The sequence below is a fragment of the Macrobrachium nipponense genome, chromosome 41 (assembly GCF_015104395.2).
Source record: "Macrobrachium nipponense isolate FS-2020 chromosome 41, ASM1510439v2, whole genome shotgun sequence".
Lineage (NCBI taxonomy): Eukaryota > Metazoa > Arthropoda > Malacostraca > Decapoda > Palaemonidae > Macrobrachium > Macrobrachium nipponense.
The window spans coordinates 28,658,136-28,684,170 of record NC_061102.1 but is presented as its reverse complement, the minus strand read 5'-3'; the positions used below and the strand labels follow the sequence as shown (position 1 = coordinate 28,684,170).

At 38.9% G+C, this 26,035-nt stretch overlaps 2 long non-coding RNA genes across 2 annotated transcripts; one reads left to right on the top strand and one right to left on the bottom strand.

Annotated features, from left to right (window-relative positions):
- The first annotated feature begins 440 nt into the window (after positions 1–440).
- On the top strand, positions 441–25,698 carry LOC135212642 (uncharacterized). The gene is made up of 4 exons (XR_010313951.1): positions 441–784; positions 15,508–15,615; positions 24,055–24,167; positions 24,854–25,698. It is a non-coding gene; the product is annotated as an uncharacterized LOC135212642 (long non-coding RNA).
- LOC135212641 (uncharacterized) lies at positions 17,594–22,561 on the bottom strand. The gene is made up of 2 exons (XR_010313950.1): positions 22,359–22,561; positions 17,594–22,192 (listed from the first exon to the last, which is right to left on the bottom strand). It is a non-coding gene; the product is annotated as an uncharacterized LOC135212641 (long non-coding RNA).
- Positions 25,699–26,035: the final 337 nt, after the last annotated feature.

The following is a 26,035-nucleotide window of genomic DNA, read 5'->3' as shown; positions in this document are numbered from 1 at the left end:
ACAAATATTGTGGATTATAAATAAAAATAAATTATAAAAAAAAATATCTTGAAAAACAAATGTACCTAAATTTATTATAGTTTATTCATTGCTAGGGGTACCAACCTATATAAAGAATGGAGGAGAGGGGCGACTGGAATGTGGGTAGGTAATAGGTATAAAGCAAAGAAGCCGGTTACGACAGGGTGTAACAGTTTTGGGAATTCAACAATGGTACTGTCTGTTTGATAGTGATTCCAGAATAGATGGCGAAGGGTAACAAACTGGCAACCATCTGAAAATCGGTTCTGTCACAACTAGCCAAGGAGAAAGGTGTTTACAATGCCGCCGCCACCAAGATTTCAGGTAATGAAACAGTGTTACAGGAAAGTAGGGTGCGGTGGAGGCTTCTGATTGGCTAAAGCTATTCTTTGCCAGAGCCCCAGAGTCCTTAGTTCAGGACTAGAAGACGAAGAGTTGTTCAGTGTCAGTGCTGTTCCGGACACAGTGACTAAGCAAACTTTAGACGAGTGTTTGCGTTATGAACAAAGATTTTAGTTAAGATTACTAGCCTCTTTTTTGTAGATTAACGTAAGAGGTTGGATAATCATTGGGATATAAATGTCCCTAAGGAAGAGAACATGGGTGTCGGTCATTTTCTTTTTTTATCAACCATTATCGGAGCTGGATAGCCGTTTAGTTCTCGAAAAGGTGATCGCTCACGAGAAAATTCTGTGGTTGTTGTAGGAACTGAGCATTCGTGGTTTACAGTAATGTTTCTCTCAATTTCAAATGGGGCAACTCGGTAAGTATATACATATGCCCAATGCTTTTTGTCCTCGTGTATTTAGGATCCGTGAATAGGTGATAGCCTAATTATGGTAAGATGAGCAGGAGGTGATTTTGGACTTTGAAACTTTACACATTTTCCACTAAATTTCAGTGACATAACCCTATAGGCTATAATGCAACTTTTAAGAGTGCTGATGTTTTTTTGTCTCTTGCAAAATTTTTATCAAAACTTGGATTTTGAACATCATACAATCATTTTAGTAGTACTAATCTTTTTTAATACTGCACCTTCATATGATGTATTCTGACCTCGCCTAACTTTAGGCATATGGTCCTTGACCTAGCCATGGTGGTCCTTTGCCCACCTGAACTGCAACCTAAACTAACCTAGGGGACTGTCAATTAAGATATAACTTATAACAGTTGCGAGTTCAATAACCTTCACTGTGTTGCATAAACCATTGGGATTGTTTAAGAGAATGGTTTAAAAGCTAGAATAATGCTTCTTGAATTTAAGTGTACAATTTACGTATATTTGGTGCCTAAAATGTGAGATGCAGAGGCCCTGGAGGTAGATCTAGGGTAATTATCCGCGGCGGCCTAAACTATGGCAGTTGCGGTTTTTCTATGCAGTTTTACCTACTGAACAAGTATTTTAAGTAATATTTATTCGGACGACTGTAATTAACCCACCCGGGGCCAGTACTAAACACGGCGAAATACATTGGACGCCCCAATCCCCAGTGGATATTGTATCCACGGTTACGTTCCTTGCAGTCCGTGTGGACAACTTCTGTAAAAATACCGCACTAGAATTTGACATAATATAATAGTGAAGTAGAAGTAGGTAATTCTTCACAATTATATTAACATGTTATTTGTTGGCGATATGTTATATAGTTTAGGTGCCAATTAGAACTATATTGTACATAGAATTGGTTATTTGTTTTGCATCAGTATTAGGTCACGACATTGGGGTTATTATGGTTTGTTCTCAAGTTTTCTTGGTATGCTTAACCCTTAAACACCTATTGGACGTATTTTACATAGAGATAAATTGTCTTTTGGGTGCCGACCGAACGTACTTTACGTCGACAAAGTTTTTTTAAAAATTTGCGGAAAAATACTTATAGGCCTACCAACTGAAAACTTTTGAATCGGGCCTTGGGGGATGCTGGGAGTTCATGGATCAAGGTGGTGTTTTGTTTACAATCTTTACGCAGGCGCGCAAGCGCGAATTTCTTTCTTATCGCACTAAAAAGTATCAGTGACACATCTCTGAAATTATTTAGTCACTCTGACATAATTTTTGCACCATTTTAAATTAGCTGTTACATGGAGTTTTATATATGGAAATGTGCGCATTTTCATGTAGAATACAACAAAAAATACTCATAATTGTAGTTTTTATCAGTGTTGAAATATTTTCGTATAAATGATAAGTGCCAAAATTTCAACCTTCGGTCAACTTTGACTCTACCGAAATGGTCGAAAAACGCAATTGTAAGCTAAAACTCTTATATTTTAGTAATATTCAATCATTTACCTTCATTTTGCAACAAATTGGAAGTCTCTAGCACAATATTTCTATTTATGGAGAATTTATGATAAAAAAATTTCCTTACGTCCACACGGTAACTCTTCCGAAAAAATCATATGTGCGATTGTTGTAATGTTTGCACCATTTTAAATTAGCCGTTATATAAAGTTTTATATATGAAAATGTGCGCAATTTCATGTAGAATACAACAAAAATAATTGAAGGTTGTAGCTTTTCTCATTTTCGAAATATTTGCATATAAATCACGATAATAGAAAAAAAACCACCGTGTTCGGTCAACTTTGACTCTACCGAATGGTCGAAAAACGCAATTGTAAGCTAAACCTCTTACAGTCTAATAATATTCAGTCATTTATCTTCATTTTGAAAGAAATTCGAAGTCTCTAGCGCACTATTTAGATTTATGGTGAATTAAAAAAAAAAAAACTCCTTCCCTCCGCGCGCGGATTCTCCGCTGCAAATCTCCGAAATGCGTAAGTCGCATTCTCGGAATATTTGCTCCATTTCATATTAGGCATTTCATAGTTTTATATATGAAAATGTGCGCAATTTCATGTAGAATACAACAAAAAAATAATTGAAGGTTGTACTAGCTGTTCTCATTTTTGAAATATTTGCATATATAAAAAAAAATTCTACATTCAACTTTAACTCGTCCGAAATGGTCGAAAACTGCAATTGTAAGCTAAAACTCTTACAGTATAGTAATATTCAATCATTTATCTTCAATTTGAAACAAATTGGAAGTATCTAGAAAAATATTTAGATTTATGGTGAATTTAAAAAAAAAAACATTTTTTTACATCCAAGAGTTACGAATTCGTGCATCATTTTGTGATATTTTCTGTTGCTTTGATTGTTTTACAATGTGTTATATACCAAAATGATTGCAATTTAGTGTACAATACAACGAAAACAAAATTAACTCGTTAGCTTTAACCGTTTTGCTCACAGCGTGATTTGAATACAATTACTATATATGAAATTTTGGTTTTGCTCTATCATATATCGCATTATTTATATATGATATTTTTTTCATTTCTGATGGTTGCATACTAAACTTCAGGCAATGAGAAAAAAAGGAGCCAAAAATGAACTCTTAATCTTGAAAACTAAGCACGCTGTGGTTTTTTGAAAAAAAAAATTTTTCCGCTTTCGGAGACGATTTTTATTATACCCCTTAGGCGTTTAAGGGTTAATATGATAATTATACTGAATTTAAAATAAATTTATTGATAGTGAGATATTTACCCTTGTTATCCTGTCAAACTTTTCAAAGCCCAGTGTTTATTTCCATTCGACCTGGACACCCAATTGAAAATAAACTTTGCACGAGGCATTGTGGGTACGGAAATACAGGTATTCAGGCAGTACCAAAACCTGTTCCTCCTTTATAAGTTTCTCCAATCGAGTGGGATTTTGGAATTCAGGCATTGCATGTAAAAACTTGCCTCATTTCTTGGATATTGCTTCTTTGGTGCAGACATGCAGTTCTTGTTCCCTTGATTATTTTGCCTGTATTGCAAAATCTTGTTTGAATAGTGTTCCAGAAACTGGACTCCCTCATGATCAATATAATCATGCAGTACCATAGTGGGAAACTGGATTTTTGGTAGAGCCATACTCAAAAATGAAGGACAGGAATGTATTCTAACCCATCTTTGCACCAGTTCCATATCTGGCCAGGGGTGGTGGGTCTTTACTCCTGCCTAACCTTACTCAGGGCATTTAATTTGTCTTTTACTTTTCATTACCTACAGCAGTCTCCTAACTTGAGATAACTGCAATCGGCTCTAATTTTCCTTCATTTAAGAACAGTCTCTTCAGGTGGCCTTTACTGATATCGAGCAATGTAACTTGATCTCCTTTAATGTTTAAAAGATTTGTTCCCGAATGACAGGCAAACATTGCAGTTAAGCAAAGTCACTGAGCTGGACACTAGTAGCAAGAGAAAGCAGTGGGTTAGTACATCACTCCCTGGGTAAAAAAAAGATAAAGGGAAAAAAAAAAACTGGAGGAGCCTGTAACTTAGTGTTGTCACTAGAGTTTATTACTACTTCTCATCCCTAGATTATAGGTTAGTCTTGATTTAATACCAGATACGGTGTCTGCAAATAAATTTCAACAGGTAATGATAAATAGCCTTTCCAAGTTATAAGTCGGCAGATATTTTATACAGATGAAACCCCCCCCCCCCCCCACAAAGTCGGTAGATATTTTATACAGATGAACCCCCCCCCCCCCCCAAAGTCGGTAGATATTTTATACAGATGAAACCCCCCATTTAGTGGCTGTAGGACTTGCAATAATTTCCTTGATTACACCTCTCTTGTCTCCAGTCACAGGACTTCTTGTACCTCTGATTGGGTAGGGAGCAAGTATCTTGGTGAAAATAATTTAGGTTTCTTTATGATTTGAATGTAGTAGTATTTATGACTGACAGCATTCGAGAGTAATGTTTAAAAATTGGTATCATGACAGGTAAAACTTTGACAGTAACCAGTCTCAAAAACATTTAATGTCGCCAGATTCCAGGAAAGCAACTTCGTCTTACAAATTTGTTGCTTGTTCCACAAAGCCTCTGTAACTAGTTTCGTCCCAAAATCCGGATGTTTGCATGAGGCTATTCATTTTCTTGGTCACTCCACTTTGTGGACCTGTTTTTTACTGCACGCAACTACTCTTCTCCATGACTGGAATATCCATCCTGGAAGAAAGAAGCCATGGTGGTTTTGATGGTCTGAAAGTTTATGGTTTTCCTCTGTTCTGTCGCCTGAGGTAAATATAGTGATTGTTTCACTGAATCTCTTTTGGCATACAATTAACACCTGAGTAGGCCTTGAAAAGCGATATGAAACCTTTTCTTACTACTGCTAGCCTACCAACTGAAAACTTTTGAATCAGCCTTGGGGGATGCTGGGAGTTCACGGATCAAGGTGGTGTTTTGTTTACAATCGTTACGCAAGCGCGCAAGCGCGAATTTCTTTCTTATCACACTAAAAAGTATCAGTGACACATCTCTGAAATTATTTCGTCACTCTGACATAATTTTTGCACCATTTTAAATTAGCCGTTACATGGAGTTTTATATATGGAAATGTGCGCATTTTCATGTAGAATACAACAAAAAATACTCATGATTGTAGTTTTTATCAGTTTTGAAATATTTTCGTATAAATAACGATAAGTGCCAAAATTTCAACCTTCGGTCAACTTTGACTCTACCGAAATGGTCGAAAAACGCAATTGTAAGCTAAAACTCTTATTTTTATTGTAGTGTCTTACCGAACAATTATAGAGCCGTGATTTCCACGAGCGGCAGGATACTAAATTCAAATTTAGCGCGTCGGCGTCGCCAACACTGGTGGTGATGACGTCATCTCCCTCCACTCGCGGGAGAACCAGGTACAACTGCCCAGGTGAATCCAATTCTTTTCCTGCCGGCGTCCGGTGAACATCGGTGGTCGGTGCGGTTGGATGACTTTGCTTCGCTTTTTTTCTTGTGGAATTGATCTTCGGAATTGGTGAAGTACTCTTTTTTGGCGTTGTTGTTATTTTGCTTTTTATTTAGGCGTTGCCATGTCGGATTCTAGTCCGTCGGGAGTTAGGTTTTGCATCTCAGGATGTAAAACTAGATTATCCAAGTTAGAATATGATTCTCACACTAAATGTGTTAAGTGTAGGGGACAGGTTTGTTCAGCAGATCGAACATGTAACGAGTGTAGTGATTGGACTGATTCTCAATGGAAGTTTTTTAGTTCATACTCGGAGAAATTAGCTAAAGACAGAATTAGAAAAGCAGCGCTTAGGGAAAGTAGACTTAGCTCTGCTTCGTCTTGCGATGCTTCTGTTCCTTTTGTTTCTCCTCAAATTGTTATGTCTCCTTTAACTACACCTCCTATTCCTACTACTAATCCCACTTCTCCAGCTTCCCGTGTAGTTTCTTCCGACACCATTGCCAGTCTGGAATCGAGGTTAGATCAGAAATTTTCGGTACTAGCGAATACGGTTTTGCAACTTGGTAATTCAGTTAAGACGTTTTCGGAGAAAGCGGCTTCAGGTAAGAGTGTAGTTGAGGGTGCGTCTGTCTGTCCTGACACGTCTCCTAGACAAAGGTCACTGTCCAGCTCCCCCGCACCGGGGAGAAGACATACCGGAAGTCCAAGGGAGTCGATCGGGATTTGCCCACAGACAGGCGCCTCTCTTGTTGAGCCTGTTGCGCCTCAACAGGGCTCGGTTAAGCGTTGGAAAGGTGTTGCGGTCAGACGCCTTTCGAATGATTCAAGCGATTCGTCTCCGGTCGCGCGGCGCTCTCGGCGAGATTCGCCCGTTTCGCGTCCCTTAAAGAGGCGTTCAGGCGCCGATTCTTCGCCTCCTCCAGTCAAGCGGTATAAGGAGCCTGAGAGTAGGGTTGCGCCGCGGCCGTTAGCGGCTCGTTCGTCGCCGCAATCTGTGCCTTTTTCGGCTCCATCTACTAGTAGAGATTGTGGTTTTAGCGCTGTAGCTAGCAGTTCTAAGGGTGTTTCTTTAGGCGCTTTTTCGTCTGTTACACCTGATGCGCCTGTTTCGCCTCGAATTTCGGCGGCTCAGAGCGAGGCGCAAGTAGTTCTTCCGCCTCCTGCTGAACATTTAGGCTCTTCCAAGCCTACGTTAACTGTTTTTGATTCGTCTCTGGCGCCTTTGCGCAAGCAGTTAGAGATGTTAACCAACTGGATGAATGAGTCCAAGGGTGGTTCGAAACCTTCAGATCCGGTTGTAGTTCCGTCTACTTCTTCGGCGGTATCGGAGAATGAAGAAGAAGTAGAGGAGGAGGATTCTCATCACCTCTCGTGTTATTCACGTCTCCTTAGATTTCTTCTGGTATCTTATCCAGATTATTTTGAGAAAGCGGCTCCGCGCTCCCCAACTTCGACTTTTTTGATGAGGAGGAAAACTTCAGACCCTCTCCTCCCAAAACTTGTTCTATCTAAAGCGGTTAGACTTTCGTTGAAAGTGACTGAAAAATGAATGTCTATGAAAAGAGACTTAGGGAAGGCTCTTTTTGCTTACCCTCCCTCTAAGTTGCTTCGTAAGAGGTATAGGTTTTATGTAACTGGGGAAGCTCCTTCTCTGGGAGTTTCTGCCTCCTCCCAGGGAGACTTCTCCAGTTTAATCGACTCCTCTAGAAGATCTGCTTTCGCCGCAGCGAAAGTTTTCTTTACAGCGCCTGAGTTGGACCACGTTGTAAAGAATCAATTTAAACTTTTGGAAGTCTTTAGCTTCCTTGATTGGACTATTGGCGCTTTAGCGGCCAAGATCGAAGATTGTCCTTCTTTTTCTCAGGAGTTAGCGGAGGATTGGATTGGTGTTCTGTCCTGTGCGGACAAATCCATTAGGGATGGATGTGATGAGTTAGCTTCGCTCATCGCCTTTGGTACCCTTAAGAAAAGGCAACTTTGGTGCTCCTTTGCTTCTAAAAGGGTTACTTCCCAACAGAAGTCTGCTCTCTTGTTTGCTCCTTTTGTGAAAGATAACCTCTTTCCAGACGATGTAGTGTTGTCAATTTCGTCTGCGCTAGATAAGAAATCTACTTCGGATTTACTGGCACAGTCTACTAAGAGACCTAAAGCTCCTGTGGAGACTGTTCCTTCGGTTTCTCCTCTGGCCCAAGTGCCTTTTCGAGGGAGAAAACCCAAGCGCTTCTTTCGGCCGAAGTCGAATTTGCGACCTCAGTCTAAGGCCTCGGCCAAGGTTAACAAACCTTCCAAATGAAAGCTCGGTTCTTCATGCGCCAGTGGGAGCCAGGCTGGCTCTGTTTTGGGAGGAATGTGAGAACAGAAGAGCAGAAGCCTGGGTAGTGCAAGTACTCAAGTTCGGCTATCGTATTCCTCTCGTTTCACCTCCCTCGCTCTCACCTGTGCCAATTCCATTCCAGGCATACTCTCCGGGCTCAGACAAATTTCTGGCGCTAGCCGCAGAAGTGGAAGCGCTTGTTCTCAAAGAAGCGATAGAACAGATAGAAGGGGATTTTCCTCCAGGCTTTTACAATCGCCTTTTTGTAGTTCCCAAGTCATCAGGGGGCTGGAGGCCGGTTTTGGATGTGAGCGCCCTGAACTTGCATGTCCAGAAAACAAAATTTCATATGGAGACCACTCGGTCGGTTCTGGAGTCCATCAGACAGGGGGATTGGATGGTCTCTCTGGACATGCAAGACGCTTATTTTCACATTCCGATACATCGCGAATCTCGGAAGTACCTGAGGTTCATGTTCGAAGGCAAGGTGTTTCAGTTTCGGGCGCTTTGCTTCGGACTAGCGACCGCTCCTCAAGTTTTCACCAGGGTTCTATCCCCGATAGGAAGCTGGCTGCACATATTAGGAGTAAGAATCTCCCTCTATTTGGACGATTGGCTTCTCCGGTCGGAATCAGAGAGTCGGTGCATGAAGGACCTTGGAACAACTGGATCTTGCCAGAAAGTTAGGAATTCTGGTCAACAAACAGAAGTCCCAGTTGGTTCCATCTCAGAGCATCCTTTATTTGGGGATGATTCTGAATGCTCAAGTTTTTTCGGGCTTTTCTGTCCCCGAAGAGGGTTCAAGGCTGTCTGGAGACAGTTCAGGAGTTCTTGGACAAAAAGGTAAGTTCTGCCAATCAGTGGATGAGGCTCCTGGGCAAATTGACGTCAGTGGAGAAATTTGTGACGTTGGGAAGACTGCACATGAGACCTCTGCAGTTTTTCCTGAGAGCCTCTTGGTGCAGGAAGACACAACCAGACTCGATTACCTTTCCTGTCACAGATCAAATAAAAGAGGACCTAAGGTGGTGGCTCTCTCGAGCAAGGTTGGAAGAAGGGTTAGATTTACGACCCATCCTCCCGAACCTACAGTTCTTTTCCGACGCATCGGACACAGGTTGGGGAGCCCTACGGGGAAATCAACGGACTTCAGGAGCTTGGTCGGAGAAGGAGAAGTAGTTCCACATAAATGTAAAGGAACTGTTAGCAATTTTCTTGGGGCTCAGACAGTTTCGGAGCTTAGTAGAAGGTCGAGTAGTGGCTGTGCATTCCGACAACTCCACAGCTCTCTCGTACGTGCGGAAACAGGGGGGGACTCAGTCTTTCTCTCTGTACGAAGTAGCCAAGGATCTCCTCCTGTGGTCAAACGAAGCGAAGGTTCAGCTAGTCCCGAGATTTGTTCCGGGAAAGATGAACGTCCTGGCGGACGAGTTAAGTCGTCAACAGCAAGTGTTACCTCTGGAGTGGACTTTGGACAACAAGATTTGTCAGAAACTTTGGCGCCTTTGGGGACGACCTTCATTAGACCTGTTCGCGACATCAAGGAACAACCGTCTTCCTCTCTTTTGTTCTCCAGTCCCAGATCCTCTAGCTTGGTCGGTGGACGCAATGCTGTTGGATTGGTCGGGTCTGGAAGCTTATGCATTCCCTCCGTTTGGTCTAATAAGAGAGGTGCTGAACAAGTTCATGTCGCACACCAATGTAACACTAACGTTAATCGCTCCCTTTTGGCCCAGGAAAGAGTGGTTCCCGGACCTTCTCCAGTTGTTAGTAGACTTCCCCAGACTTCTTCCTCCAGAGAAGTGGCTTCTCAAACAACCTCACTTCAAGAGGTTCCACCAAAACTTGTCCGCTCTAGCTCTGACAGGGTTCAGACTGTCCGGAATCTTGTCAGAGCGAAAGGATTTTCAAGAAGAGCTGCAGAAGCTATCGCTCGTTGTAGGAGAGAGTCTTCTAACAAACTCTATCAAGGGAAGTGGAGAATCTTCAGAGAGTGGTGTAGAAGTGCTAAAGTCTCTACTTCTGCGACCTCTTTAACAGAAATAGCAGATTTTCTTCTATTTCTTAGGAACTCTTAAGAAACTGGCTCCTTCGATGATCAGAGGATATAGAGCCATGCTCTCTTCGGTTTTTCGACATCGAGGTTTGGATGTTTCCTCCAATTCAGATCTGTCGGACCTCATTAGGTCTTTCGAAACCACTAAGCTCCCGCAAGATACAGTGGCTTGGAACTTAGATGTGGTGCTTAAGTTCCTCATGGGGCCACCGTTTGAGCCTTTGAAGTCGGCTTCACTCAGGAACTTGACTAAGAAGGCACTCTTTCTTATTGCACTAGCTTCTGCTAAGCGTGTCAGCGAATTGCACGCTATAGACAAAAGAGTCTGTTTCTCTCAAGGCAATGCTGTATTTTCGGTATCATTGACCTTTCTAGCCAAAAATGAGAATCCTTCTAATCCTTGGCCGAGGAGTTTTGTGGTAAGGAACTTATCTGATTTGGTTGGACATGAGGAGGAAGAAAGGCTCTTAGTCCAGTCAGGGCTATTAAGCAGTATCTGTTTGCCACTAAGGGTATTAGAGGACAATCTTCTAAGCTCTGGACCTCGGTTCAAAATCCCTCTCGTCCTCTTTCTAAGAATGCTATATCGTTCTTTATTAGAGAGCTTATCAGGGAAGCTCACTCGCAGTCCGAGATCGACAATCTTTCCGTTCTGAGAGTTAAAGCTCACGAGGTTAGAGCAGTGGCAACTTCTTTAGCATTCAGAAAGAATTTATCTTTAGCTTCGATTCTTCAGAGCACGTTCTGGAGATCGAATTCGGTTTTTGCGACTCATTATCTCAGAGATAGAAACGGTTTTCGAGAATTGTAAAACGTTAGGTCCGGTGGCGGTTTCTGGCATGGTGTTGGGAGAAACGGCACAGGGGTCGTCACCTCTATGCTAACTTTTCACCTTGAATAGGTTGTCGAGTTCAAGGGAAGCTGGGGGTACTGAGTACCTGGGATACTCACCAGTCTGTTAGGTCAGATTTTACAATGGTTGGGTATATATGTTTTTAAATCTGGTGTTGGTGACAAATGTTTTGTATGATTGAATTTCTGGTCTTAGCCCAGGGCAAGGGCAATCTTTGTTGTTACTATCCTCCGTCAGTCAGCCTTGACTCGCTTGAACTACGGAAGGATTCCACTCCTGTAGAGGCTAACTTTGGTCAAATTCCAATTCCTCTACAATAGTAAGAAGAGCACCGACCAGAGGCAGTAACAGTCTGCTGTAGCTCTCTTACAAGGTAAGGTACAACAGACACCTTGAGTGTTTACTGGTATTGCAATAAATGTAACCATTTAAAAATATACTAGTGGTCCACTGAATCCCACCTTCCCTTCCCATAAATGTGTAATCAGCTCTATAATTGTTCGGTAAGACACTACAATAAAAATGAAATTTTCATTATTAAAATGAAGTTTTATTGTATACTTACCGAACAATTATGATTATACCCACCCTCCTCCCCTTAGGTGGACGGACGGGCAGAAAGAATTGGATTCACCTGGGCAGTTGTACCTGGTTCTCCCGCGAGTGGAGGGAGATGACGTCATCACCACCAGTGTTGGCGACTCCGACGTGCTAAATTTGAATTTAGTATCCTGCCGCTCGTGGAAATCACGGCTCTATAATTGTTCGGTAAGTATACAATAAAACTTCATTTTAATAATGAAAATTTCATATTTTAGTAATATTCAATCATTTACCTTCATTTTGCAACAAATTGGAAGTCTCTAGCACAATATTTCTATTTATGGTGAATTTATGAAAAAAAAAAATTTCCTTACGTCCGCACGGTAACTCTTCCGAAAAATCATACGTGCGATTGTTGTAATGTTTGCACCATTTTAAATTAGCCGTTATATAAAGTTTTATATATGAAAATGTGCGCAATTTCATGTAGAATACAACAAAAATAATTGAAGGTTGTAGCTTTTCTCATTTTCGAAATATTTGCATATAAATCATGATAAATAGAAAAAAAAACCATGTTCGGTCAACTTTGACTCTACCGGAATGGTCGAAAAACGCAATTGTAAGCTAAACCTCTTACAGTCTAATAATATTCAGTCCTTTATCTTCATTTTGAAAGAAATTCGAAGTCTCTAGCGCACTATTTAGATTTATAGTGAATTTAAAAAAAAAACTCCTTCCCTCCGCGCGCGGATTCTCCGCTGCAAATCTCCGAAATGCGTAAGTCGCATTCTCGGAATATTTGCTCCATTTCATATTAGGCGTTTCATAGTTTTATATATGAAAATGTGTGCAATTTCATGTAGAATACAACAAAAAAATAATTGAAGGTTGTAGCTGTTCTCATTTTTGAAATATTTGCATATATAAAAAAAAATTCTACATTCAACTTTAACTCGTCCTAAATGGTCGAAAACTGCAATTGTAAGCTAAAACTCTTACAGTATAGTAATATTCAATCATTTATCTTCAATTTGAAACAAATTGGAAGTATCTAGAAAAATATTTAGATTTATGGTGAATTTAAAAATAAAAACATTTTTTTACATCCAAGAGTTACGAATTCGTGCATCATTTTGTGATATTTTCTGTTGCTTTGATCGTTTTACAATGTGTTAAATACCAAAATGATTGCAATTTAGTGTACAATACAACGAAAACAAAATTAACTCGTTAGCTTTAACCGTTTTGCTCACAGCGTGATTTGAATACAATTATATATGAAATTTTGTTTTTGCTCTATCATATATCGCATTATTTATATATGATATTTTTTTCATTTCTGATGGTTGCATACTAAACTTCAGGCAATGAGAAAAAAAGGAGCCAAAAATGAACTCTTAATCTTGAAAACTAAGCACGCTGTGGTTCTTTGAAAAAAATATTTTTTTCCGCTTTGGGAGACGATTTTTATTATACCCCTTAGGCGTTTAAGGGTTAATATGATAATTATACTGAATTTAAAATAAATTTATTGATAGTGAGATATTTACCCTTGTTATCCTGTCAAACTTTTCAAAGCCCAGTGTTTATTTCCATTCGACCTGGACACCCAATTGAAAATAAACTTTTGCACGAGGCATTGTGGGTACGGAAATACAGGTATTCAGGCAGTACCAAAACCTGTTCCTCCTTTATAAGTTTCTCCAATCGAGTGGGATTTTGGAATTCAGGCATTGCATGTAAAAACTTGCCTCATTTCTTGGATATTGCTTCTTTGGTGCAGACATGCAGTTCTTGTTCCCTTGATTATTTTGCCTGTATTGCAAAATCTTGTTTGAATAGTGTTCCAGAAACTGGACTCCCTCATGATCAATATAATCATGCAGTACCATAGTGGGAAACTGGATTTTTGGTAGAGCCATACTCAAAAATGAAGGACAGGAATGTATTCTAACCCATCTTTGCACCAGTTCCATATCTGGCCAGGGGTGGTGGGTCTTTACTCCTGCCTAACCTTACTCAGGGCATTTAATTTGTCTTTTACTTTTCATTACCTACAGCAGTCTCCTAACTTGAGATAACTGCAATCGGCTCTAATTTTCCTTTATTTAAGAACAGTCTCTTCAGGTGGCCTTTACTGATATTGAGCAATGTAACTTGGTCTCATTTAATGTTTAAAAGATTTGTTCCCGAATGACAGGCAAACATTGCAGTTAAGCAAAGTCAACAGAGCTGGACACTAGTAGCAAGAGAAAGCAGTGGGTTAGTACATCACTCCCTGGGTAAAAGACTGGAGGAGCCTGTAACTTAGTGTTGTCACTAGAGTTTATTACTACTTCTCATCCCTAGATTATAGGTTAGTCTTGATTTAATACCAGATACGGTGTCTGCAAGTAAATTTCAACAGGTAATGATAAATAGCCTTTCCAAGTTATAAGTCGGCAGATATTTTATACAGATGAAACCCCCCCCCCCAAAGTCGGTAGATATTTTATACAGATGAAACCCCCCATTTAGTGGCTGTAGGACTTGCAATAAATTTTCTTGATTACACCTCTCTTGTCTCCAGTCACAGGACTTCTTGTACCTCATGAATTGGGTAGGGAGCAAGTATCTTAGTGAAAATAATTTAGGTTTCTTTATGATTTGAATGTAGTAGTATTTATGACTGACAGCATTCCAGAGTAATGTTTAAAAATTGGTATCATGACAGGTAAAACTTTAACAGTAACCAGTCTCAAAAACATTTAATGTCGCCAGATCCCAAGAAAGCAACTTAGTCTTACAAATTCGTTGCTTGTTCCACAAAGCCTCTGTAACTAGTTTCGTCCCAAAATCCGGATGTTTGCATGAGGCTATTCATTTTCTTGGTCACTCCACTTTGTGGACCTGTTTTTTACTGCACGCAACTACTCTTCTCCATGACTGGAATATCCATCCTGGAAGAAAGAAGCCATGGTGGTTTTGATGGTCTGAAAGTTTATGGTTTTCCTCTGTTCTGTCGCCTGAGGTAAATATAGTGATTGTTACACTGAATCTCTTTTGGCATACAATTAACACCTGAGTAGGCCTTGAAAAGCGATATGAAACCTTTTCTTACTACTGCTAGCCGTTATAGTAGTGGTTTCAGGACTTGCCAGAAGTGCTTGTTTTGTGGTCTGGTTAGACTCAAAGCTCATGATACTTATACTGAGCATCTGAGTCTTAGGCCTATTCGGTTTGTAGTAGACTAGATTTTATGGAAGACTGCCAAGCGCATCAAATCATCCAAACAGGCCTATATCACCCAGGTTTTTGTGACAATTTTTGGGATTCTTTGCAAATTAGTATATTACAAAGGGAAAGTGCCTTGTCTTTGCCATTATTCCTGAACTGATAGACTGGTGACTATTGACTTTATTTAATGTTTGATTTCAGAAAGTAATAATTTGCCATTAACAGTTAGTCCTAAATAATATATGTAAATGTTTGAAATTAATACTTCCAACTCTCATATAATTTGTATTTGGAATATCCTGTTAATTGTATCTTTTGGACAATAGCAGTTTTACCAAACGAGCTAAACAACACAGCAAATGGCCAACAGAGATATTAGGAAGAATATTTTTCACTACGAAGTATAACAATAAGTTGGACCTACCAAAATTCCTTTCAAGCTAATGGTTATTCTACTTAAATCACAGGTAATGTGTTTGAACCTGAAAGCTAAGCTTTGATTTTAGAATGTTTAGGCAAGCTAACATGATCGTTCAGGTTCATTATTATTGTGATAAACTGTAGTACGTCTAATTTATTAGTCAAAAATTTTTTCTCGTCCCTTCTAGGGTAATACAGCACACTTACTGTTAAGTTTGTTTGGGAAGAGTGATTTGAGAAGTAAATTTTCTCTTCACAGAAACGATATTAATGTGTTGACAATCTTAAGCTAAAAGTTCTTACTGCTTCTAGAGTACTGTACATGAATGGGAATCTGAGAGCTGAAATCTGGAGAATCAAGTTCCAAGATTCTGTGGACTGCCCGGGAAATCTAAATTCACATCATTTTTGACCAGCATTGTAAGTAAATGCAAGTAAAAGTTGCTAACTTCTGACTGTTTATTAATTTGAAAATCATCAGACATTTTTTCAATATTTTTGCAAAAGGAAATTTTAGCCTTGTCTAACTTACTATTATGGATTTAGATACTTCCACTTTTTTTAAAATTTGACTGAATAAAAGCGATTATTGGGCATTTTGGTATTTAAGATCATTCCAGATCATGAGTTTTTCTAGGCTATAATTTTTTCATAAAGCTCATTAGAAAACAGCTTTTTATGAATATAGTAATTGTTTAAATTTACTCTAATTTTTTTAGATACACCTTAAAATAATTATGTGCACTTCGTTCTGTGATTATGCAACCTTTTGGAATGTCCCTTCATTTTGCATGATTTTGAAGTATTTCAATTATGCAAATATACAAGAACTGTGTTGGATGTTTCTGTGAGGCAAATAATTTTCTTGATCTCTTTGTGGAGCCCTTTCTGACTGCTGGCACTTCTTTCCTTCATAATATCTTCCATCCTGGAAGAAAGAAGCCAATAGGTTGATTGTTTCACAGAATCTCACGTGAGTAGGCCTCGAAATATATGAAACCTTTTCATACTGCTGCTGGCCGTTAGTAGATATTTCAGGATTTCTTTGTATGATACTGTTGCATGCCTGCTTACTATGAGATTTAGGGCCTCTGTAACACGGTTTTTTCGCAATAACTTTTTATCTATGTATTTCATAAATATAACTCTTCAGAATACATATTATATCAACACAATACGTAACGAAGGCTAAACCTCTGGCAACAATGACACAAATTTAAATACAAGCAAAGCAGTACACCTTTATGAACTCTGGAACCTCTCCACTGATAATTGTCATAATGAACAAACCAACAAAATATGTTAATACAAAAACACTTAGAGTATTAGTCTAACTCCCAAAATAAGTTTCCAAAGAAATTACAGTCTACTTTATAGGTCACACTCAGATTGACAAGATGGAGGGAATAGCTGGTAACTATCAAAAACATAGTAGACAAGCTTGACTTGATAATTGCTATATTCAATGTCAAGCAATTTTTATTTATTGGCTATCTACCTATTTACTGAAAAAAAAAATAGCCGGTACCGTATATTGGCTTTAAACCTTCACCAATAATTATCGTCAGAATGGTGACTTCATGAGGCTCCACCCACTTTCGCCTCGTTATAATTCAGGATAACACTGAAGGCTACCATGGGCATTGTTGGATTAGAAAATTTAACTTCTGGCTATAAAAACTAATTTCTCGAGTAGTTGTAAGAAGTGCTAAATGATCCTTAAGGATCCCAGCAGTTGGCCTAAACGTTTAATTCATGTATATTATTGCTATACTGTTGCGGCACTACTGCTACAGTAGTATTACTACGCTAGCACTGATACCCCACCCACATCTATGTATCGTTCCGCCATTCATAAAGTCTTTGGGTTTCAGAGCCAATGGAATTTCTGTCTGGTGGATGGGCAGGGCAACATTTAGTCAAGAGGTGTTTGTTTACCTTGCTTACGTAATGAATGTTTTTCGACTCTTGGCTCGTAATCATTGGCCATGGCGTCGGCTAGGTCATTTTTACTCTATAAAAATTAAAACTATTGGGTTTAGGTTATTGATAATGCTGACAAAATTTGTGTGGTTGTAAAATATACATATGTCAACTTTCAGCTACATCCGATGCTTTGACAAGGAGCAAAGTCCAAAAAACCGTGTTACAGAGACCCTGAATCTCATAGTAGGCTATATAACACACTCCAATTCTCCACTTTAACCTGTAGATGGAACCTGTAGGTGGAGAACTTAAAGTATCCTAGTATTGGAAATACCTTTATTTATCTTTTTTCAAGTCATCTTTGTGCTGGCACGGGCTCTTGCTCCAGGAGAAGCCCGCAAACATTTTGGAGATGTAATTCCATCCTTTGTCGCCAAGGTCCGTGAATGAAGGGCGTTAATAAAGCAATATCTTCCTTGCTCGACTTTATTTGGTTTAGTTTACATTGAAGGTCCATAGTAGAAGATACAAAATACAAAAGGCATATACAATCGCGTCATAACATACACGTGAGCTTCGGAGCTCAGTACACAATAAGGATGTGATGGTAATTGCTTCATAGCAAAGGAAGTTAAAGGAAAGGAGAACGCTTTTTCGAGAAGTTCGGCAGCAAGGAGGCGTTAGCGCAATGTGTTGGAGGTGCCTGTTATCATGATGGTTCTAGAATCGGTAGGAGTGTTGTGGATCTCCTCGGGACGTGAGAAACGCCGCGATTTCTGATGCAATACCTAGTCTAGATTCATCTAAGAATGTCTAGAAACCTCGGGAGTCTGTGACGCTCCCTGTAGGCTCTGCCCCCAGGATGCCGTATAAATACGACGGAGGAAGTAGCAGCGGGAGGAGGAGATATAGTGATCGTAAAAGAGAGGGATCACCAGTTAGTAAGAGCCACAGATCAGATTATCAGTGAGAGATCAGCAGCAGTGATCGTCAGAGAGAGACTAGAGACGAAGGAACCGACGAAGTATCAATCAAAAGAAGAGTTGTTCGGGAGTTGGTTGGATATTGGTCTAGTCGTCTTCAGGAGTGGACGAATTATCTCTTGTTATCTCGACGTCGAGCAGACTGCAGAGAAGAAAAGGTCCTGCTAGAGGTTTTGGGTATTTCCTGCCTTTCAAGTAGACTAGTTTCTGCAATACGGACGGAGTCAAGAGGATGACTGCAATTGCCGCTCTACATTTATGAAGCCAGCGCGTCGAATCTCCAAACTGATTAGCAGGTATTCGAATTACCTCACTGTTTCCCCCAGTTCATGCAGTGTAAGATTCTGTCTTTTTATGTAAATAGGAGATACCATTCTGCATTTACCTTTGTTAGTAAGCTTGTAAATAAACCTTTGTTGTGTTAGTGTTTCTTTCTATATTTGTAACCCGTTTCAACTGTTGGTGTTGATATACCTTTTATATTATTATTTAATATCGAACCTGAAGCCGACCTCTTTCAGAGGCCGTAACATTGTGTCGACCCTTTCCAGGATATTTCGACACCGTAACATTGTCTCTGAGATCTCTGAGTCTGTAACAAAGGAATCCTATGATTCATATCCAACATAGTACACGATGTAGAATTTACAGGATCGCAACCTGTGTCGGACCCAATGCTAATACAATAATAATTGGTTACATTTTAACAACTAAGCATTATGCAATGCAAGCAAAATATCTCTGAATTGAGCTTGTCTACGGAACTGAAGTTTGCCACACTCGTTACAGCAGTATCTTAACGTACACAAGTCTCCCCCTTTACATGTGATTGTGATTAAGAATAATCTTTCAGTAGGGTTTCATCTACTCATTCTGAGCTGTTGCCTGATTTTCCCCCATACAGTTGGTGATCCAACATCTTGGTGACCGGTTTGCACCCGAGTTAATTAATACCTATCTTCCCGAGTTTCTCCTTATGATACGCATTTTCTGGTGTATTGTATGATCTTACCATTGCATAACTTGGAGTGAAATGTTTTACCTTGAAGTTTTTTTTACTTGATCATAACCTTTGTTCGATCATAACCTTTGTTCTGACTGACTGCAATCTTCGATTCATTAGATCGAACTTATTCCTGACCCTCCTCCCCATCAATAAATATGACGTTACAGCCAAGTAACCTGTGGACCATTGTCTTGTCACTATTCTTTCGGGCAAACAAAATGGCACGATTTGCATAAGTGATCTTAGTTATTTCCGATGATTATTGCATTGGTATTACTATATGCGTCTACTAATATCAAATATTCTAAAAATGGACCTACAAAATCTATGGGTCAACTTTTCCATGATATCTGGGTAATTTCCTCGAGTGCATTTTTGTTGGTTCTGTATTATGTTGTTGCAATACACAACTCATACACCTAACAAATTATCAATGCCCCTATCAACACCTGGCCACCAAACATAAATTCTAGCAATCAACTTTGATCTGACTAATGCCTTCAATAAAATGAATACTCCTAACATACCTGTAAATATTTTGTCCATTGTTTGCTGCCATTTTAGTGGACTGCTAGCAACACCATAGGAAAGTCCGTTTGGACGATACAACCCTGAATGTGTTTACAGTACATCGCTTTTGGGAATTTCATCCATGGAAAGCTGTTGAAATGCTTGTCTAAGATTTAGCTTGGAAAATACTGAGCTTCCTTAAAAAGTTGCAGATATGTCTTTGGTTTGTTTGTTTGTTTGTACGGTGTTTTTACGTTGCATGGAACCAGTGGTTATTCAGCAACGGCACCAACGGCTTTACGTGACTTCCGAACCACGTCGAGAGTGTACTTCTATCACCAGAAATACATCTCTCTCACTCTTCACTCCTCACTGGTGAGAAGCAAACACCAAACCAACCTGGCCACTGAGGCACTGATATGTCTTTGGAATCTTTTAAGGATGTGTGCTACTTGCAATTGTGAATTTAGTGTCACCTTGTAACTTTCCCATAACCTAACTTGAGTGTTGTCCTTAACAACAGAACCTTCACTTTCAAATTTCAGCTTCTACAGCTGTTTTCGATGCATATGGAACTGGTCTTGTAGCTAAAAATCTAGGACCTGCTTCATTCAACTTTAAACCTTAGACTGCTTGTGCATTCTTTACTGTTCCTGCTCTTGTCTTCAAAGACTTCTTGGTAATCTGATAGAAGATTAGTTATTGAAATTTCTTCTTCTGGTTCTTATTTCCCTGTAACCCTTAAAATACTAGGCCAGTCTAATTTTATGTCTTTACCAATCTAGTCCTAATAAACTTGGTCCTTTACCTTTGACTACTGTCAATGGTAACTGGTCAATTTCTTGATCATTGAAATGCACTTAACTTGTTATGGACCAACTACTACTATGTTTGTACCATTGTAACTTTTGATCATCTTGTCTGAGGTTCTTTACCAGGTTAAGCAGAGTTTGTGCAACTCTTCAGCTGTGTCCATTTGCATGGGTGTGAGTTTCCCATTTCTATTTGTTCCATACGATGCTTTTGTTCATCTACATTCACTGAATTAATGTGGCATGCAAATTCTCCTACTTCTGTCGTTTTGTGTACTTGTTTTTCATTAGAGCTAGAGCCGTCATTTAAATTTACGGTTCTACTGATGTTTAGTGGTCTTTTGCTTATGAAACTTACATTAGCCTGGTGATTGTCCCAGTTCTCTGCAGTTATTGCACGTCTGACCTGACACTGGGCACTTTATCCCAATAATGCTATAATGATCTTGTTTACCACATCTACAGTACGATTTCTTTTAAGGTTTTCGTGTGCCTATGTAAATAATTCTTCTGAGAGTATGCAGTAAGTATACCATTGTTATACTTGGATATACCAGGGCTAGGCTTGTTTGATGTGTTTGCCCCTTCTAACTCGTGTTCGACCGCCAAAAATCAACATTAAATTCTCAACATTAGCAACCAAACAGGAAATACCTGACGTGCCACTATTGCTTAGATTGACCTTGTTTTCTATAGGCTACATGATTTGCCTGGCTAGTGGCTACTGCTGTCATTGAGCCTCATCTACCATGACATTTGACTGGCTGTTTCTAATACTCTTGCTATTTCCAGAACCCTTTGCAAGGTTAGCTTCTGTTCTTGTAGCAATTCCTTTCTAAGCTCTTGTGAGTTACTCCCTACTATAACTTGCTCTATTAACCTGTCTTCTACATCTAAAAATTCACAAGTTGCAGCTAATTTTATTAATCTAGTCACAAAAAAATGAATTGTCTCGCCTGATCCTTGTGATGCTTGGGTGAACTGAATACGATCTAAGTATTTACTGGCTTGCGGAGCATAATATTTGGTGAGCCCTTCAATTGTGTCCTGCAATGAATTATCTGTTAGATTCAAATTATTATATACTTCCTGAACTTCTCGACCTGCAGTACGAAGTAACAATGCCTTCTGCTGCTTTTCATTCATTTTCCCTAGTGCTTCTAGATAAATCTGGAAGCTGCCTATCCACCTCTTCCATCTGGTACCCACTGATTTAGGATCATCATCGATTCTAAAGCATTCTAAACTTCTGATATTTATTGACATGTTTGCTGCGAGATACTAAGAAGTTTGGGTTAAGCTAGGAATTTTGGAAGTATTTTAGGTCATTAGAGGGAGATTAGACCAAGGCTCTTGGAAGTTATCTAGCTAGGCTAAACTTATATTGTTGCTTACACTCGCAACTACAACCTAGGCTATAGGCTACTTTCACAGACCTACCTTGAGGCCAAATGTAGGCTACTATACTATTTGCATAGACCTACCTTGAGCACTTTTACTCTTTTAACCTATTTAGTCGCTCCCAAATTGGCGACGAGCTTGGAGAATGCTGGTTCGAGGGTGATGAGAGCATGTAGTAGAGATTGCCTTCGTTTTCAGGTAGACTTCGTCGGATGAGGGTTGTCGTCTTCCGCTTCTTAGGCTTAGCCTATAGGTTAGGCGTAGGCTAGGCTCCGTTCGGCTGCCGAGTCGCAACTGTTGTATGTGGCTCCAGTTCATAGGCGGTATCACACACAAAAATTCTTCACTCTTACCTGTGCCTGTAAGTAGAGAAAAGATGATAGCATAGTATTGGATACAGGTAATACTAAATCCGCCCTTTGTTGGCGCTGTTGAAAGTCTGTATCAGTCTACAGTAGACCTTGATCTGTACTACTATAATAGCTATAGCTAGGCCTAGGTAACACTACAGTTCTTCACTTTTACCTGCAGGTAGAGAACTTATGGTATGTTAGTATTGGAGATATAAACCCATCCTTTGTCGCCAAGTTCCGCGAATGAAGGGCGTTAATAAGGCAACATTTTCGTTGCATGAGTTTATTTGGTTTAGCCTACATTGAAGAACGCGCGTATAGATAAAGGCGGATACGATCGAATCATAACAAACGTGTGAGCATCGGAGCTCATTACACAATAAGCAATCATATCCTACATTCAAAAGGCAGAATTTACAGGATCGAAACCTCTGTGTAGGACTCGATATTAATACAATAATGTTTGGGAACACTTATAACATTTAATCATTATGCATTATATGCAATGCGAGCGCAATAGCTCTGAACTGAACGTGTCTACGGAGCTAGGTTCTTCCCGCACTCGTTACATAGAATCTTGCGGATGCATAAAAAAATACTGAACATTGATTCTTGGGCCTATTATCATCTAAACAGGCCAATATCACCTAGCGTGTGTGTGACAATACTTTCTGGATTCTTTGCAAATTAGTTTGGTTTCAGAGCAGTGTGTTACAACGACGTTTATAAAAAGTAATCGTTTGCCAATAACAGTTAGTCCTAAATTGTTAAAACAAGTTGTAATTACTATTTCAAATCTCATATTGTGAATTTTTATTCATATTGGGAATACTGTAAATTAACAACTGTTAATTATATATTTGGATAATGGCATGGTTTAGGAAAAAAAAAAACTTACCACAGCAAATGTGCCATTATATTTGGAATATTTTAAATTCTACAATAATGTTAATTGGATCTTGGATAATGTGAATTTAAAAAAAATAAATAAATAAAAAGGCTAGGAAATACATGTCGCTAGAGATGTTAGGAAAAGCATTTTCCACTACCAAAATCCCTTTTAAGTGGATACTAGATAATGTTACAATTTGCCGAAATTATGACTAGCCCAGATTATTACTTGGGGTCCTCATTCGCTTCTTGTGACCCCAAAATGACGAACAAGATAAGGCATTTTTTTTTTTTTTTCACAAACTAAGGAAAATATTGGGCCTCTCTCTAGTTCTGTAACTTCGTTGCTAAGAGTCAGCTGCAAGGTTATCTAAATCATACATCAGAACCTTAACTTAGCCATTGGCACAAGTTTGTGTGCCTTTTCAACTTTTAGGCATTATTTTGTGGATGTTAAGTCCTTGGTTATAACACCAGGGTCCTCTTCTTGTTCTTACACTACTTGTCATTCCCAAGCAGCATGTAGATGGCATGCGGGTTGTTTTTTCCTATTTGTAACAATTTTATCCAGGTTAAATTCGCCACTGCATGGGATGTTCCCTGGCCTCTTGAGATTTTAATATGTAAGCCCTCAAGCATTAAGTGTTATGGATATATAGTGAAACAATGGTTTGTGTTCTAGATAAAGTAAATTCAGAAAAGTTGGCTAATGCAATTACGGTTAACGGGTTTGAACCTGAGAACCAAGCTTTGATTTTAGAAAGTGTAGGCGAGGTAACATGATAATTCAGGTTCATTATTATTGTGGTAAACTCTAGTAATTATTCGTAAAATTTGTTCATCCCTTTTAGGGTAATGAAGCACTCGTGCTGTTAAGTTTCCTTAGGTAAAGTGATTTAAGAAGAGATTTTTCTGTTCACAAAACTATATTATTGTGTACAATAATTGAGCTAAAAGTTCTTGCTGTTTCTCTCTAGGGTACCGTACATGACTGGTAATCTGTGAGGTGATATCTGGAGACTCCAGTTCCAAGTTTGTGTGGATTGGCAGGGTGAAATGTGAATTCTCCACATAATGTTTTACTAACATTGTAAGTATATTGTGCTTGAAAGTTGCAAGTTCCTGACTGTTTACTGATTAGAAAATGATCAGACATTCTTCCCGTCTTCGTGCAAAAGCAATTTTTTTTTTTAAGACTTCTAAAATGCTTGATAATAATATTTATTCCAAATGAAAAGATTAGAAGATAATTCCAGATCATGAGTTCTAGTTCATATAATATTTGTTATAAAGCTTTTTTTCAAAATAGTTTTTTATGAATATAGTAATTGTCTTAACGTAAATGTTCGGTAGTTCATAAGTCAGTTGGGTAAATGGGGATGAGTAGTTAAAACAGTGAATATGATTTGATATCGTGAACGAAACAGGACTGGTATCGGTCAAATAGGCTAGAGTTCACTTAACCAAAGGATTCGTCTAAACACAATGTCTAGTTTATTTCACTACATAATTAATCAAATACTGATTTATTAGTGGATATATTTAACTGCATAAAAGAATCACACTGATTTATCAATACAATAATCTAATATGATCACATCACATTGTTTTTGTAACTATCTTTTATCGCAACTTACATTACGACAGTAGATATAAGGTTCACTGTGGACGATTTTATTAAAGTGCCGATATCGAGTCCTAATTTCAAAATTCCTTATAGGAGCGAAAAATTTAAATTGTTTCTATATTTAACAATCTGTATTTATGTCTTAACAGTCGAATGAGCTTGGGAGGATGGAGAGAACTTTACACGCCCAGATGAAGGGAGGATTGATCGTGTAGAGGACACGACCAGAACAAGGGAGGATGGATCGTGTAGAGGACTTTAAGAGAATATGGTGGCAAAACGGGGCAAGTTTAAATTTATGGACATAAAACAAGTTCTCGAGCAACTATAATTATGTAACTTGCACAAATAAGCATTTTAAAGTTTACCTCACAATCATTTTCTAAAATAGTAAAAACTAGTTCCTATGTGTCCATCTGCGAGGCTGTTGCTTCTCTAGTGTCTACCTTCTCGTTCAACCTCTACTGGGTCACACACAAGACTATTTTACTTCTCTTCTGTGTCGTATTACGCGTTAATTGCTTCTCTTTCACATTCAATCTCTTCCATCGCTGAAGTTAAGTTTCGTATTTGTCACACTATGAGTGTTGCTCTTCCTCGTTGCTTCTCTTCTATAGCAGAGGTTAGTTTCTCCTCTTCTGTTTCAAACTAAGAGTCTGTTGCTTCTCTTTCTCATTCAATCTCTTCCATTGCTGAAGTTAGCAACTAGTGTCGAACTACGAGGCCGTAATTTTTTTTAGGGGTGAAGTCGAGTCGTCGTTAATTTTGATTCTGCTGATATTTACGAATGGAGCGTGGGCTCCCAATTGGTTCAGCGTATTCCGAGCAGTTTTTGAGATTTATAACTCGCAGAAGACAATCCTAACCAGGAGTGGTAGTAACCTTCTCGATTATTGTGATTATTATATTTACAACACTATTTAATATGATTACTACTAATTTTGTTATTACAACACTAGTTAATACTTGTGATTATTAAATTATATTTACAACGCTAGAGACTATACATTTGCTCCCAATTATTTTATGGCTGCATAATGAATAATTTATACTGAATCACTTCAAGTAACATTTATTAGAGAAAGCTCATATAAATTATTTGTAATTTCACTAATACCATTTAACATTGCATGGCAATATATAAAGTGCAGCAACCATCGATTTTTAGCAAAACCTTATCTTTAAAAAACCCCCTTCAGAAGAATTTATATGCATTGGGCAAAACTTGGTTATCTCGCTTTAGTCCGATACAAGTTTTGCCGCTCATAAATCATTTATGAAAAGCATTTTAAGACAGTTAGCAAATGTTAAAATGTTTTGAAATTACTTTT